At 37.9% G+C, this 17484-nt stretch overlaps 1 long non-coding RNA gene across 1 annotated transcript; it reads right to left on the reverse strand.

Moving 5' to 3' along the window:
- Nucleotides 1-3151: 3151 nt before the first annotated feature.
- Nucleotides 3152-5618, reverse strand: LOC115592040 (uncharacterized). The gene is made up of 3 exons (XR_003986053.1): nucleotides 5526-5618; nucleotides 3367-3418; nucleotides 3152-3205 (listed from the first exon to the last, which is right to left on the reverse strand). It is a non-coding gene; the product is annotated as an uncharacterized LOC115592040 (long non-coding RNA).
- Between the last annotated feature and the right edge of the window lie 11866 nt (nucleotides 5619-17484).

Here is a 17484-nt window from a genome sequence, read left to right on the forward strand (position 1 = left end):
TTTCAGTTTTACTGTTCCGTACAGTCAATAATGCTTCCTAACACAGCCTACAATTATTAATGTATTGCTAACACTTTACAGTTTGTATTTTAACAAACCTAATTAATATCTAAGTACTTAATATCTCAACCGAATTATGTTAAAATTAACAGCTACAAAAAATCCTCATGGTACAGTGTCTTGTATCAGTTCGAATGGTGTGTCCCTCCCAGCCACTCTGCCATCGTAGGTGTTGCTTCTGCACTATGTAACTTCAGCGAGATGGTAGGAAGACAGCATTAAATACATGTTACCTTCAACATAAAGGTTTTTAAGACAAAACATTGTCATTATGTGATGTGTTTAGTTTTACTTGCAGTTATTGCCTAGATTTCATCTGAGAAAATGTTACACACATTGGATTTGTATTCATGAGGATTTGCTATCAAACTGTGGGGTGGAGCCGAAATGGACAAAATGCCAATTCCAACATAATATTGATTTAATTAATATTAACAAGAAACATTTTATCAGTGAATTACTAGATAAAGCACTATTTCACATAACAGTCTCTTTCAATAAATTGTACAACTATTAGACCTTTGTAAAAACAGTTTTCTTTTGATAAAAACTCCTTAAATTTGAACTTAATGGCCGCTAACACATGTGACATGTTAATTAACATCTTTATTGACCATATATTTTAACCATAGATGTTAACTATTTACAAGTGTTAACAAGAGACACTTCTTATCAGTTATTGCTGCACCATTCTTAAATTATTACCAGACACATTTAACTGTTAGTCTCAACTAATGATAAATAAAGGTCTTTCCTTCCTTGTTATAGCCTACTCCCCCACTTCCTCTTGTTCAGTGAGAGAAGTGAGCTCTGAGAGAAATGGTATGCAGGCCAGCCTCAAACACATATAGTCAGAACAATACTTTGATTTATAGTGTTTGTAGTGGAGGATGCTGCCTTTTTATTAGTATGCTTTTCTTTTTGGTGTATAATTTAATATATGTAACCTAGGATGTATTGGTGATCATATTTTGGTGACAGAAATCTACAGAGTATGGCAGATATCTTACGTAATTTCCTATGCACAACAAACCCCATTAAAGACTGAAAAATGTTTTGTCCAATTTGGTCTACCTTTTCTCACTACTTTCGAACTTCCTTACCCTTTCCATGGCGCTCAGCTCCAACATATCAAAAGGGCTATGTCAAGATATATCTTTAAAAACATGTTAGGGATATATATTTAAACTCTTTAGAAAATATAATTTTTAAATGTAACTTTATTACAGCTGCGTACTGCAGTTTTTGGTAAATGCTTCTCAAACCAAAGAAGATAGTGTATTGTAATTATTGGTAATTGTAATTTTCTGATATTTGTTATTGTTTGTGGACAACATTGCCATAAGAAGGGCTATGGCAAAGAAATGAGAGAACAAATAACTCCTGACTAAGACCACACAGGCAATAGTTGTATAGGTAATATGACTCGATTGATTACTGAAACCTTTTACCTTTTACTTTGATGTATATTGAAACTAATGGTGATACCAATTAATTCCAGTCACTTTTTAAAAAATAAATAAAACTATGCAGTTATTATTTTGTCATTACTATACAGTGTATATATAATAATCAAAATTTTTGGATTGCTTGTCATGGCTTGTCACTGTGAATACTTTTGTCCTGTACTGTATAGTACCCCTATAGGCATAATTACATCAACACAATGATAATTTTATTTGAGATCGCCAATAAAAAAGCCAAAAACATTTTGATATCTCTCTACAAATCATTAGAGAAAATTCCCCTGCAGGTATTTATTCACCATTTAATTAATTTAATTCTTTAATATTGAGACACTGCAAACAACAACTTAATACTCAGCAGTGATAAAGTAAATCTATCAAAAATGTTTAAATGAGAATGAAGATTTTTAATCCATGTGCAACAATGACAATGGTAGTATAAAACATAGTATAACAAACATTAAAGGTGCCATAAAGTATTTCCCTTCACCCAGGTACAGCAGACAAGAGAGTTAAGCAATTATTGTCAATAGTTTTTACCCAGTTAAAGTGAAACTCTCGCCAAAAAGCAACCAAGGCTTTATTTGCAATTGAATATGAGTCAAACCTTCGTGTAAAAGCATAATTACGATGATAGAGGCATTTTTAAGATTTACCATATTTGCGTTTTCGGGCACGTTAATTTTGAACGGGAGTGCTAGTGGCAGAGATACGATGGCATCAAAGTCGCTAAAAAAGGCTCGACACAACATGAAACTTTGCTCGTAGCATCACCAGGGTCTCTACTCATGAACACGAGCATTGAGAACATTGTTTGCTGTGTGTCTTTATGATCTAATGTGTGTTTGAGTGTGTGTGCATAAGAGTACTACTCATGTTAGCTGCTGCATCTCTGATGTGCGGCCATCATGGCAGGCAAAAAGTGTCAATCCCAGAGTGCGACCTGACTGGCACGCTTGAGGAGCGGTTCACCATTACTCTCCTGCCTGTCAGGTCGCACTCGGGGATCGACACTTTTTGCCTGCCATGACGGCGACGCACCTGAGATGCAGCAGCTAATGTGAGTAGTTCAAAAACCCTCTTTTTCATAAACTCTGTGTACACAAACAATGTTCTAAATGCTCGTGTTCATGAGTAGAGACCCTGGTGATACTATGAGCAAAGTTTCATGTTGTGTCGAGCCTTCTTAGTGTTCTAAAAATAGCGATTTTGATGCCATCGTATCTATGCCCCTAGCACTCCCGTTCAAAATTAACATGCCCGAAAACACAAATACGGTAAATCTTAAAAGTGCCTCTTTTGTCGCAATTATGCTTTTATACAAAGGTTTGATTCATATTCAATTGCAAATAAAGCCCTGGTTGCTTTTTGCCAAGAGTTTCACTTTAATTCAGACCAAGTATTACTCCATGTCCACGTCCTGGTCACACTAAATAATGTAAACTAAATAATAATTAAAGTATTCGGTTTTGCTTGGACAAAATTGTTAAGTCCACCTGCTACACTTGGTCAGTTAAGATAACTAATAGCCAGTCATGGCACCATATGAATACATTACCATCAGTGTAGTTTCAGCAGCACACATTGTTTTATCAATTGAGAATGTACAGTGTATGATAATTTACCTGTTGTCGCAATCATGGTTGTCATGTTATTGGCTGATGCTGTTCCCACTAGTCCTGTGGGGAAAAGTGTGAGAATAGCCAAATTAAATTTAAAATAATGTTATTCTTGGATTCTAAATTTCAGTCTCCCCTTATCCTTCCCACTGTACTCTCTCTCTCTCTCTTTCTCTCTAATTCACACTCACACACACACACACACACACACTGACACACACCTGCTAATAACAGCAGTAATATGTTGGGACCCATCCTCCTCATGTCTGGTTCCTGTTAAACATTAAGAAAACCAATTAGAAATACATTTTGGATGCATTTTTGCATGATGCAGAACAGTTGTTGCATTCAAGTCGAGTTGATAATTAATTAGGTTCACCTAGTGTAAGACATAGGGATAGAGTTAGGGTCAGGGTTTTCATTAAACCCTATGGTCAGTTTGGAGGTTGTAATTTGTGGTGCTGTTAAATTGCAGATGTTAATTAGTATAAAACCCAAAACCCAAACCAACTGCACCACAAACTACAGCCTCATTGATTGAAAGTGTCTTTAAACCATTTTATTCTTTAACTGAATATAACAATTTCTGGGCAGGGGCTTTTGCAATGCTGATGTATTAGACTGCATTAGTTTTAGCTAGGTGTCCCCACGTGTCTTAAAAGAACACCTGTGCTCTTGTCCCAATTAATTCTGGTTGCCCCAGTTTTCCATCCTCTGCCTCTGTGTGGCAGTAAGTAACTGATAAACTCATCCTCATAATTGAGCAGATGCCTAAAAGAGCATGAACATACTCTTTACACATGGTGAGCGGGAGCCATGTTAAATCGGGTACACCAACATTCCTGAGAGACAAGTTTGGGTGACTTTGTCATATCTAACAGGTAGTGTCACACCGCCGAGACTGTTCAAGATTCCAAGCACAGGTGCATTTCCCACCTACAACCCTATCGAAGAATTTCTCTAAAAATTCCCTCTTAAAGAGGCAAACTTTTCAACTGTTTCTTTAGAGATTTAACCCAAATTTCTGTTATCTTAATAGTTTATTTATAGGTTATCTGCAAATGATCAAATTACACTTTTAAAGGAAATTCTTAAAATAATTCATTGAGTGGCTTGTCAAGGCGAGACTCCAGGACAGATAATGATGTTTTCACAGGCAACATTGAAAAGCCATATAAACTTCGTCAACAGCCAAGCTTGTATAAAAAACAAAAACAAAAATGGAAAAATGGTCACTACTTTTTTATATATTGGTGGAATACATACAAACCAGTCAGCAGGTTCCAAAGTGATGATACAAATAATGACGGAACGTTCGAGGAAGAAAACACTCTAGATAATTATCAACAGAAAAGTAATTATTTAGATAAGTGTTCTTGTCTTGATTGGATTGTGATGTGGGATGTAATTTCAGGACTTCAACATCTGATAATTTCACACTTATATGTTTATTAATATCAGGCAGAAGAAGTAATTCAAAGAAATAATTTAGCCTCCCTGTACTTTTATTTATGATGTAATTGGTATTGGAATGCATTTCAATGTTTTTCTCCAACTAGACGCAGTCTTGTTTCCGTACAATATTGGCATATACAAATAGATAGACAAATATATTGGCATATATTTGTCAAATGAATTTGTGTAATTCTATGAAATTCCTATGAGAAAATCTTAGCTGCTGCAGCACAAGAACTTTTGCTCAGTATTTCCTTTAGAATCAGCTGACAGAGCATTAAGGTACTGATAAGCAAAAACACTACACTGCGGTGATTTTGACAGACATTGTAATTGCTATATAAGTCAGTTATTTAGTTTAATGAGATTTTAATGAAAAGGGAATTCAAAATGATGATGATTTGTCATTTGCTGAGGTCTGCACCAACCAAACATACTCTCTTAAATCTGTATGATATGATTTGTAACGTTAGGCTAGGGAATCGCTGTAGGACAGCGATGCTACATACATGATAGTATGCTGTGATACATTTTACCTTCATCAAAAAATTGCAGCTACTGCAATTTGGATTTTAAATTTTTGATTATATTTCAATTAATCAACTGCAGTCCGAGCAAATACCTGAAGTCAAGATTCAACTGCACTCTAAACCGGCACACATATGAGGGTAGAAGCACAGATTGCAGACAATGATTAGAATTACATTGATAACCTAATTTGAAATTGAGCAACTCAGTTTAGATTCACAAAAAGTGGTACAGAAAACCTCTAATTCAATGCATATATATATATATATATATTAAACAGTGAGGAAAGTAGTGGATGCAAATTAGACATTTGTGATTCAAAGTAATTTCTTATCATTCATGTTTGAAATATTCAGTTGTGTACAGCCATGTAAATATAAATATTTTCTTTTCTTACCCCAGTTAAGTCCCACGTCCAAGTGTGCAGCAGTATATTCACAGCAATTAATCAATGAATGGTTCAAGCGGAAGGCATAAGACACCTTACCTTCTTGAGTCAAAGAATTGATGTGAAGTCTCCTATTAGTGAGCGAGGTTTTTGTGGGTGTGAAATTCTTGCTTACAAAACTTGCTGGACTTGTTCTGCTGTACATCATTTCCATTTAAAAAGACTGGCGAGCATGGCTTAAAGGCACAAAGTTCAAAAGTTGGTGAGGGCTAAGAGATAGAAGTATAAGGCAGATTGTTCTGGAAGCATCATTGCTATTTGAAACATGCTACAAGCGTCACACTGTGTATTTTGCCCCTGGGGCCAAAACTCACCTGTCACATAACTATTCAATGAGAAGTGCTGCAAAGTTGATTTGTTTGAAACAATACAAACATTATTGGGTGAAACAATAGCCTTTGATTAAACAGAAAAAAATATCTAAGACCCTGGTGATATCTAACACATCAACTGTTCCACCCCAAAAGATAAAGTTCAGTCAGAAAGTCTCCTTTATTTATTTACACTTATCGAACCCACCTTTTCCTCCATCAATGCCCCTCAACTGCTATTTTCATGTTTTTGTTCTAATTTTCTTTATATCAAATTTTGAAATTCTTCCACTCAGTAAATCCACAAATGGTTTATCGCTTTCAATCAAACCACCCTTCATCAGGGTGTTCTTTGTTTACTAGTTTATTTGCAGCTGAAGCATGTTGTCTGCTGCTTTCTTCCTGTACAGTCAGACTTGAACCAAAAAGTGTTTCATTTTGTACAGGCAGCTACAACAGGCTTCGACCCAGTAGCGTAACATCATGGTGATAGGCCCGGGTGCAATTATCTTTTTGTGCCCCTAACACAAGCGCACGCTCGTCGCACACACACACACACACACACACACACACGCTTGGACACACGCACAGCCACTGGAGAGAACTGCTATTGCAGGGGTGGACTGGCCATTGGGAGTACCCGGATTATTCCCGGTGGGGCGATCAATACTGGGCCGATGGACGGCCGTTTTTTATTTTATTTCTATTCATTTATTTTATTTTATTTTTTTCTGCTGCGCCTAGACGTTTCTCTGTCGACCCCAAGAGAGTGAGAGATTGCCGAAAAAATCAAACTGAGTTTCAGCGTCCGTCCGAGGAGGACAGCAACAGGGCCAGGCTGCCTGGTGGAGGCAGGAAGAAGGCCAGCGAGGAGCCTGAGATAAACATGCGGGGATCATGACTCATCATTACTGACAGGAATCAAGGCCACTCAGCGTTACCTGACCAACCCGCACCCAGATATTTATTTTTTATTATTATTTTTTTCTTCCGTCAATGGCCCCGGTGCAGCTGCACCTGGTTGCACCACCAATACTTACGCCACTGCTTCGACCTCATAATCAGGTATTGAAAATGTAATAATACTCTTTTACCCATACCTGAAAGTCATATTCAGATTTAAACATCTCTATTAGACTGCCAGAGAGCTGTGGGAGTAGTGGACAACCTGAAACAGCCGTGGTTTCATTCGGTTTAGGCAACAGAACTACACAGTTATACGCAGTCGCATTTCAAGGTCATCTAATACTGAGGCTAAAGCTTGGTGGCCAGCCTGACCTACCAAACCAAAGCTTTAGTTTTGATTACCCGGGAATAAGATGCAACAATCAACTACATCTCTCCAGATTCTCATTTGTACCTTCAAATGAATCATTTCAGGACTTTCTAGATCGTCAAGCATTGAAGAAACTGCATAATCTCTCTCATGTCGGAAAAGGGGAGGAAATGGCTTTTGGTTCTCAATAATGTAATTCCTGGAGTGTAACATCTTTACATTGTTATCTAACAAGGTCTCATGATATTATCTCCAGGTTCCAAACATCTTGTCTGTACCAGAGATCATTATTAAAAAAAAGGGGGGGGGGGGGGTGTTATTCGTGGGTTGGAGCAAAGCATGTGTTGTTGTAAGATCAGGAGCAAATATATAGCATGTTTGTTCGAAAGACAAAACACATTCCATCATCACTGTCAATGTGCACTGGGCTCCTATGCCTTTGACACGCACAGACACTAAACCTGACGTACGTAACCACAACTAATTTTAGACACAAGTCTCATTATATTTAACTGGAACGGTCTGACACTGTCAGCCATTACGTTAAAGATGACAAAAGAACATCATGAGCAGGCAGAAACTTTGACTGTTGAAACTTTTTCACTGAACAGTAACTTTGGGATTTTCTGTCTAGGTATTTCAAGAGATAGATACAGATTATTATTGTATCATTCCAGTTTGGGGTCCTCTGGTGGGTACGTGTTTCTCAGTAAGTTAATATGTGGACAGGGCATTAATTGTTGAGTTAAGAATATCAAATACTGAAGAACACAGAGTTGTACCTTCATACAGAAAATCCCTCTGCTTTCTGCATTGCAACAACATGTAGCCATATTGTTTGTTTGATATTTCCTCAAGTGTAAAGTTTTATCATCTTGATGGTATATCTGTGAAAATCCCTGAGCAGTACTGTCTGTATAAGATGACCTGAAGGCTCAAGGGGAACCAATCAAGAGACATGGCTGGGGGCTGACAAACATTGTGCGGGGAAGACACTTTACATACAACAGGTCAAACGACAATATAGTGGCTGTGGAATTCAGACAGTTGATGACTCATGAGATGGAAGATAGAAGACATAGTAATTGACTAAGTTACTCAAGTACAGAACTGAAGCACAAACTTCAGGTTTTTATACTTTACTTGAGTGTTTTTCACTACTTCATATTTCTACTCCACTATGATATGGAGGCAAATATTGTACATTTTACATTAACTTGGACCAGATCATAATGGAAGAGTGAGTACTGCTCAGAGGATTTACCTCATCTATGCTTTCAAATGACAAACTCTGCAGTAAAAGGACCTATGGGTGCAACATACAAATGTCATTTAAAGAAATTTTTTCACAAGTACTTCTGTGTAAGAAAGGCGGTGTTGGGTATGATTTGATTGCACAGTGTCTACGCTCTATTAGGTTTAAAGAAGGAAGTTGCCAATACATTTCCTGGAATAACAAATCACTTCAGCACGGGGATTTCTGATTACAATAACTGCAGGAGTCAGTTCATGTTCCTGCAAGTGAACAGGTTTGACTACACTGTCAAGACTCAGTTTGAGCCTTACAATTTGGGACGCGTGTGAACCGGTGACACACTCACTGTTTCTGACCCAGCCCTCATTTGTGCCGGCATTTTATGAGGGGGAATTCACAAGGCGGCCGCAGGATGGGGCGGTTCTGGGGGGGGGGGCAACAGGGGCCAGTGCCCCCGTAACTCTGAGTCTGGACCCCCCTGTGGCCCCCCTGACAGGGAGTCTGCATTAATAATACAATGACAGATTTCTTGCAATGATTTTGTTCTGAAGGGAAAGGCAGAAATAAAGTGTCTCAGCAGTTTACTACCCAATCAAAATTGCTGAAACTGTAAACACTGCTTTGTCTGAATGAGGGATTTGTCCTTTTTTCCGGGTTGTATGTGCCCCCTTACAAAAAAGCCGGCCCCAACCTGGCCCCCCTATTAAAACTGGTCTAGAACCGCCACTGCGCAGGAATCCATTTAAGATGATTTGAGATGTATAGATCAAAGATGGGATTCTGTGTTAGCAAAGTTTTTTTTTTTTTTTTGTGAAGCGAACCTAAACATACCATCCGAAAATTGTCTTTAGACCAATTTCATATACAAATCTAAGAACATTTTCACGAGTAAGGCCCCAAGTAAGAACAAAGACATGCAACAAAATGAACCTGTGTACAGCAGTGTGAAATGGCCCGTCACACCTAGATCCAAGCCAGCTGATGGTGTTGGTGTCAGCCACTGCTTTCACAATGTGAGCTTATGTGGAGAAGTTTTTGAGACCCAATGCATCAAGTACCATAATTTGTACCACAGTTTGGCCGTTATGAAAGTTGTCTCATTAACACACTCACTATACACACACCTATTGTTTTTGCCATTTCATCAATACCAGAAACGCAACTGTAGCAAGTAACTCACTATTAGTATGCTTATTTGTATTTGAATATTGCCAACTTAAAAAACCCTGACAATTCGGCAGTTAGAACAGACATAGAGACAATGATTGCAGTGGAGACGATACTAGTCACAGTGATGTACACTGGCAGGTTCTGGAAACTGTAAGATCTCGCCCCAAATCTTTGGTCTGCACAGGGCTTGAAACTAGCTCTGAATCAGGTTTGCCAACATTCTGGAGAATGGACAAAGAGGAGTGGAGCGTCAAGCTTTAGGGCTTTTTGGCATTCCATCTCCAGCTATGTGATCCACCCGTCAGAGGAGGCAAGAATTCCCCATATCTTTTTTAAACCCAGAAACATCAAACCACAGTGGTGGAAATTACGCACTTCGTATGACCTATTCTGATACCGACTCTTTGTTTGACAAGAGCAAAAAAATTGCAGTTGTCTGTGCTGTGCAGCTCTTTACTGAGCTTCACAGCACAGACTGTATGAGCATCATTTTGTGTCCATTTATGTCACACATAGAGAGTACAAAAGTCTGTTAACAACAGAGTATTAAATCTTCATTAAACAAAACAGCTTGAATTCACTGCAATAATCAAATCCCTTTTTACTGTTTTCTTAGAATAATAAGTGATATTTGTTGACTAAAAAATAGAAGCTTTTTTCACTATGAGTGATCTGTATATTTAAATACGTACTAGACAATTTTAGCTGATCCCCTCTTGTATCCAGCTGATACCGCCTTAGAGTGCCTGCAGTGCTGCCACTCCCTGAAAAGCAACATCCTCATACAGCAGTGTATGGCAGGCAGTTTAACAAGTTGATAGTTGTGCACAACAATGCAGCATCAGCAATCAAAGTCTAATAACTATTTCAAAAGAAACATTTATAGTTTTCACAGTATGTTTCAGCTTGGTGCCAAAACTCTCATATATCACTCGAGTTACTCCTTTTAACAGCCCCTTTGTGACTGTCTGACAATTGACAGCCTTGTAGTTGTCAGCTGTGCACCTGTGTTGAATTTTGTCATAGCCTCCAGAATGTTATGTTGAACAAAGGAGTTGCTGTCAAAGCATGATTAGTACTCTTACAAAGACCTACAGCTGAAATACGTTGGCAATGACGTTTTGTATTTTTTAGTGATGAAAAAGTGTGACCGAAATGTTTTTGTTGCTTTAAACGTTAGGAAACACTTTGTCAACATCCGATTGTACAACAGGAGCTATCTAAATATATTAAAAACATGGCAAACTGTTCAGTTGACAAAGAAATCCAATCTTTGATTTAAAAAAACAAACTAAAAATCATCTGAAGGAGAAAAAAAACATTCCTTTGAGGCCAACAATGTAAACATCTTGGCAAGGGAAGACAAATGGTTTGAAAGTTCTCTCTCCAGACAGCTTAAAATGAAACTTTAGCCAAAAAGCAACCGAGGCTTTATTTGTGACTGAATATGAGTCAACCCTTCGTGTAAATGCATAATTACAATGAAAGAGGCATTTTTAAGATTTACCGTAGTTTCGTTTCCGGGCAAGCTAATTTTCAATGGAGTGCATGGGGCACTGGCATGTTAGCATCAAAATAGCTATTTTTAACACTAAGAAGACTCTACATAACATGAAACTTTGCTCATAGTATCACCAGGGTCTCTACACATGATCACGAGCACTGAGAACATTGTTTGTGTATGCAGAGTTTATTATGAATACATACATATATATATATATATATATATATATATATATATATATATATATATATACATACATATATATATATATTATTTTAGTGTTTATTTGTATTTTGTATCACGATCCATTAAACCAGCAGCTTTTATAACAGCAATCATTTGCTCTTAACATAAAACAAAACATATGTAGAGCCCTTTTCCACGTCTTCTCTCAGTTCACTTGATACCACTGCAAAAATATTTGTATCCAGTCTGTGACATTCTTGGAGGTCTCTCTATAAGCCTGTCAGCATCTGTCCCCAGTGTAAGTGAGAAGACTGACTAACCTTTTCAAGTATTTGTCAATAACACCAACTGACGATAGTCTCAATCTTGAATTTTAAAACTTTTTGAAAGTGACAGCCATGTCTGTAGTTGGCTGTATATAAGGATGCCAAAACAATTTGCTTTCTGTAAAGGTAATGTCAAAACCTTGTCAGTCAAACATATTGAGGTGGAAAATTGAGTTGGGACTAAACTTCAAATAGATTTGCAAAAACAATAGGGACTAAGCAGCTTCCTCAGAGAGGATGCAACCAGTGTGCAACTCAGTGCATTACAAGCACACTCAACACACTGTGCATTGAGAGCAGCACAGCTAAGAAAAGCCAAATCGTACATTGTGGAAATCTTATACTTCTTGTGTTTGCCTTGTTCTCCCTTAAGCTTAAGAGCAGTAACTCTAATGTAGAGGATATGCAAGATTGTAAGAACTTTATTATAATTTTAGAGCCAACTTTCAATAAAATAAAGTGCAGTACAGCACAAAGTAGTCTTTAAATAGACTGATCATCATCTTTTTCTCAACACAATCACAAGCTTCAAAAAATAACTTTAGAGCAATGCCAGTACTGAGTATTCACGTTTTCTTACCAAGAGTCCAAGATAAGATAAGAGTCCAATTCCAACTCTGAAGAAAACTGAAATAATCATGTTGTCTGTTATTCAACTGATGTTAGAAGCTGATAAAACCACCCAGGCACCTGGCCATCCTTCAGTTAAAATCTACAAAGAAAAGCTTAGAGAAAGACTTGTTTTAACTCATTACCATGTCAAATTGATGAAAAGAGCAACACGCTGAACATCCAAATACTCTCACTCAGTCCCTGAGGCGGAAAGTAAATAGTAAAGGCAGGATAACAAACATGCTTACTGGTAGGCCTACTAATTAAAATATTCAAATATTTGGATTTCATAATGACTACTGGGCAGAGCCGGCCCTGGGCATAGGCAGTAGGCAAATGCTGGGGGGCGTCGTCATCCGCGGGGGGCCCGAAAAGGGGGGAGAAAAAAATAATAATAATAAAAAATAAAATATATATATTTTTTACCAGTGCCATTACTACTATTATTTCGAAATATCATATGTGCCCACAGCAACATACCGTCATAGCAAAGACTAACGTTATAATGGAGAGGACTTTTTTCTGGGTTCTGGCTCGGTGCACTGCACCTGCCCTCTGTGTGTGTGTTGGGGGGGGGGGGGGCGAGAGGCGAGCTGCCCGAATCTGACCAGACCGAGACCCCAAGAACCAGAGAGAGATTTACTGATACTGTAGCAGAGCCACAAGGTCCAACCAAAAGACTGAAACCATCCGGCGCCCAGTGAAGGAAAAGAGGATAAAGAAGAGGAAGTGGTGAAGAAGATACAAGTACAGTAACGTCAATGTGATGAAGTGAATGACATTAATAGTTTAATGATCGTAGTTACCGTTGTTGGAGCAGAGTGTTAGCTTGCTAGCTTACTTCGGACGATAGCAGCATTGTTTAATAATCAATAAATAGCTGAGTCGACGTGTGTTAATGTTACTCCATCTTAAATTCATCAGAGACATTTGGAAAGTTAACGTTAGGCCTGTTCAGGTGTTATTACAGGTGTCTTCCTGCTTGTTTGTCAGTTAAAATGCAATTAGTTTTCCATTAGTTTTCCATCCCCTTCATAAGTAATGGGGTCGTTGTAAGCCTTTGGTTTATTGTGTCACACTTTATGTTTGTTAAAGTTTACATCTCAGTGTTAAAGTGCAGTAAAGTGTACTACTGTTAATACTCCACACCTTAGCTTTCCCATATCATTCATAGGCGAAATATATATATGACTGAATGAATGAATCTCATCACATTTTCATTATTAGTCTATATTAGTCTTACAGTAGCACACACCAAGCATCTGTTTGTTTGTTTGTTTTTATTAAAATATAACATGCAGTGGTCACATATACTTTTCTCCTCTCTTCAGATGCACTTTTAACATACTTCACCACCACCCCAGTGACACAGCATCAGGACTAAAGGCTGCACCAATAGGCCCTGCTGACACTGCTTCTGCTGCTAAAGGTTTTCTCCAAAAGAATACAGAGTTAATAAGGAAGGACTGAAGGACTGGAGAAATGCAAGCCACTTGATGAAGTTTCATGAGGATAGGCGGGATCACAATAGTGAGTTGGAGGTCGTTTTGCAAAGCGGCTGACAATAAATAAGCGAGAGATGGCACTTGCTGAGGCAGAGAGATAATATGTTTGCGTAGTGCCTTATTTATATTGTATTTTCATCACTTGTTTCTTTCCTCAGTTTTTATTAGGTGTGATATTTTTGACTTAAAATGAATAAAATCTTGAATACATACATGCAGTTTCTGTGTGACTGTATGAAAATTGATTGTCAAATTGACCGTGATGCAAGGGGCGCCGGTTAAGCTCTTGCCCAGGGCACCGAATTACTCAAGGCCGGCATAGCTACTGGGTGATCCATATCATTAAATCATCTCATCAAATCTGTCTGTTTTCACCTAGGAAATATGTTATGAATATGAAATTATTTGTGATGGGTTAGTCGCCTTTATTTTCATAAAGATGTGTGTTTTTGTGGAAAGAAGTAGTCTCAGAGCCAGATCACAACAGGATTCTGAGATGGGAGGTGAAAAAGGTCAACATAGCTTGTGAACATTTTTGTCATTTTTGTAAACATCATCTGTCAAGACAAATTGTTTTTATGCTTTGTAAAATTATGGCTCTACAGACAACCTGAGGAAGCATGTCGGATCATGTGCAGACAACACAATGCGGCAACAGAATAATTGAATAAACTTCTAATAGTAATAAGTCGTGCATGTTCATTTAGAGACAGACTTATGCATTTAAAAAAAATCTTTTCACAAATGAAAATAGCAAAACAATAGTAATCTTACCTTGTCCTTTATCCAATGCATACCATGTAATAAAAATCAGTGCTATTACAAAAGTGTTCCCTGTCATATAGAGAAATATACATTTTGCATCTGAATTATACTGTTTTACCATTGAAATAGTTTTAATTGAAGAAAATAAGAAACAATTCAATCTAAAAATAAATATAATAAAACTTTAATGTGTGATGTCAGCATTTAACAGCAATATACAGTTTTAAGTAATTTGGTTGGTAAGTAAAAAAAAACACAGAAACTCAGCCTTTTTCAAAAGGAAAGTTTCTCTGTGTTGCTGTCTGAGTGGCAATCACTGGTTCTGGCACTTCTTTGGTAAGTATGAGTACTGTATCATGGGCAACTGGACTTGTTTCAGTTTTTTTTGAAGACGTTCTAACTTTCTGACTAACTCAAGGGGAGTTGCAGGTTTTTTAAACTCTGTGGGAGTGTCCAGTGAGTATTGATCATGGGGAGGTTTTCCATACACGTCAGTGTTGAGGCTTCTGTTTTCTTTAATGTTTACCTTGGTAAGGTATGATGTTCTTCATTTCCACAGTTCTTCACACACAGAACTGTGAATTGTCACCTCCAAAAGTTCGCCATCGTTGGATGTGTGTCTGAAGGGAATGAATAGGTATATAGGGGGGTCATCAACGACTTTAACTGCATATAAACACCTGTAATACAAAGAAGATGGCGATCAGTTTCTAATGGAAGACACCACAGATCGCACCAGTGTACATCCAGGGTTTGGAAATAGAGATGGTTTGCAAAATACAAATACCTGTGTGTTCACCTTAACAATAAACTTGACTGGACTGATAACATGGATGCCCTGTACAAGAAGGGCTAAAGTAGCTTTCATCTGTTGAGGAGACTGAGGTCCTTCGGGGTGCAGAGGACATTACTTTGAACATTTGATGACACTGGTGGCATCAGTGCTCCTTTATGCAGTGGTCTGCTGGGGAGATATCAGCACGGACAGGGACAAGAAGAGACTAAACAAACTGGTTGGGAGGGCCAAGTCTGTCCTGGACTGTCCGCTGGATTATGTAGAGGTGATGGGTGAGAGGAGGATGTTAGCCAATCTGTCGTCACTCATGGTCAACACCTCTCACCCCTTGCAACAGACTGTAGAAGCCTTGAGCAGCTCTTTCAGCAGCAGACTCATACACACATTGCGCTAGAAGGAGCACTACCGCAGATCATTTATCCCCACAGCCATCATACTGTTTAACTCAAGCACTACCTGAATCACTTTCCACTCGCTTGTTTGTTTTTGTAAATATCTTATTGTTTTTTTTTTCTATTATATTCTGTTTAACCTTATGCATCTTTTTCCTGTACTTGTTGCATCTTGAGCTGGTGTAACAAGTGAATTTCCCCACTGTGGGATAATTAAAGCTCATCTAATCTCTAACCTTTGGGGTGATCCCCACCCTTGCTGTCAATGAGCACACCTTTGTTGAACTGCTATCTGTAAAAGCCAGCAGAAACTGAGGAACTTCCTGGATAGGGCAAAGTTTGTCAGTTAAATTCTTTAAATGTGACATCACTTCATCACCTTTTGTTACTGTTTTGGCAACACACCAACAGAGTATTGCTTGCGCAATGAAAGCTTTGTGAGGATACAAACAAGGCTCTCACCTGGTTAGTCATTAGAAAAAAGCAACTGCATGCATCTATTGTAATCTAATTGTAATGGTTAAATACTTTGATAAACATGTCTCAGGTCCAAATGTTAAATGAATTACGAGAAATAATGAAATCCATTTCAGAGATCTCAATCTAACGTTACATCATGCGGTCTTAGTTGTTGCCACAGATTTTGTTCATACCATGGAAAGACATTCCATTCCAGATCCTATTTGTGAGACAGTTGATTTTTGAGTCTCATTCTGGGATTGTAGGTCAGTCACCATCCAAAACCATTACAATTTGATGTGCTAGGAACGCGACTCAAAAATCTATTTTCTTCCAAATTGTACCTTTAACACCGGTAACCACTGTATCTGAATGGTATGAAGTGAACAGAACGATGTTACATAAGGTTTCAGATACCAAGCAAGGCAAGCCATAAGGCTTAAATCATTTCTATCTAGTGTTAAAGAACATTAAAAATATTTGAATAAACTTTAGTACACATGATTGTGCTGATTTTCCAGCCCATTCTCCAGTATAAAACATTGGTTGTCTATGCTTTTCAAAAGCATGGATACGTTCAAAGTTATAGTGGTTGATGTATCATATCAACATTGCTGCAGTTTCATGAATCATGAAACTAACCCTAAAGATTCTTTATTGAGATGTGTGGGCAATATCACAATTGTTTGGTGACAGACAAAATAATCCTTTTCTAACCTACCTCGTTTTTTGTGCCAAAATCTAACCAGACAGTCAGAGCATAATATAGAACACTGGACCTAAAGAAAAGTAAAGTTTCAACATAAGGACATGAACTTTGAATCTGTCCATGATTTGCAGAAATGTACGATGCCAACTTTTATTCTGGCAATTGTGTTCCGTCTTCCTGGAGTCCTTAACATAGAAATACAATTCAAACAATAATTTATTTATTTAACTTAATAAATATAATATCATCAAATAGCACTAACTTGGAAGAGTTGCCACAGAAATATTGTTATATAGAAATAACTAAGAAGTGCTACCCGCAGTAACACTGGTTTATGCATAAGCAGCACAGGAGGTAACCTCGACAACGTTTTGCATGAGCAAGCAAGTATTTTCAGTCATCTGGGCATCGTGGTACGGTGGATGTGGAGGAGGCCATGTTTGGTAAACTACAGGCAGGAGAACAGGCAAAACAGGAACTGACATGAAACCGAGAAATAAAACAAAGTCACGAGAACACAAAAATAACCTGCGTGTATCTCGATGATCAAAGATGAAGGTACAAGGTAAATTTAATATCCTGTCCTAACAAGGGATTAAAAAACGAAATAAAGTTTGAGTCCTTTTGATTATTGCAACTTTT

Source organism: Sparus aurata, chromosome 1, assembly GCF_900880675.1.
Source record: "Sparus aurata chromosome 1, fSpaAur1.1, whole genome shotgun sequence".
In the NCBI taxonomy this organism is placed as follows: Eukaryota; Metazoa; Chordata; class Actinopteri; order Spariformes; family Sparidae; genus Sparus; species Sparus aurata.